Source organism: Aulostomus chinensis, chromosome 22 (genome assembly GCF_037954235.1).
Source record: "Aulostomus chinensis isolate RoL2024-O1b breed Wild chromosome 22, RoL_Achi_v1.0, whole genome shotgun sequence".
Lineage (NCBI taxonomy): Eukaryota > Metazoa > Chordata > Actinopteri > Syngnathiformes > Aulostomidae > Aulostomus > Aulostomus chinensis.
In genome coordinates, this window is record NC_141341.1 from 17274681 (window position 1) to 17275092 (window position 412).

The window sequence follows — 412 nt, forward strand, 5'->3', positions numbered from 1 at the left end:
AGCTTCAAGCTTAAAATGGGGGTGGCTCCTTCTGCAATCTGGAGTCCCAAAGAAATGATGCAGTGTTTTATGATTTGCTGTGTTAAAAAAAAAGAAGAAGCAAAACCAGCTTACCCCTCAAGAAGGAGTTTCTCCCGAGTCGTTCCGTGATCTTTTGCTGTTGTTACTACATCTTACCTTTGACCTCAGCGATTCTGTCTATTTTGAATTGTATTTCTTTTTCGGCTAAACCAAGATTCGTGAATTTCCTAAGATGCAAATGGTAAATACATACCGGAGGGATAGAGACCAGAAAGCATCGCGCATGACTTGCTGGAAGCTTGCACCACCTGCTGGTGCACGAAGCCTCACAAGAACCGCATCAACAACTGGTGAAAAGGTTTGGTCCAAGCAATTGAATGCGAAGCAAGGA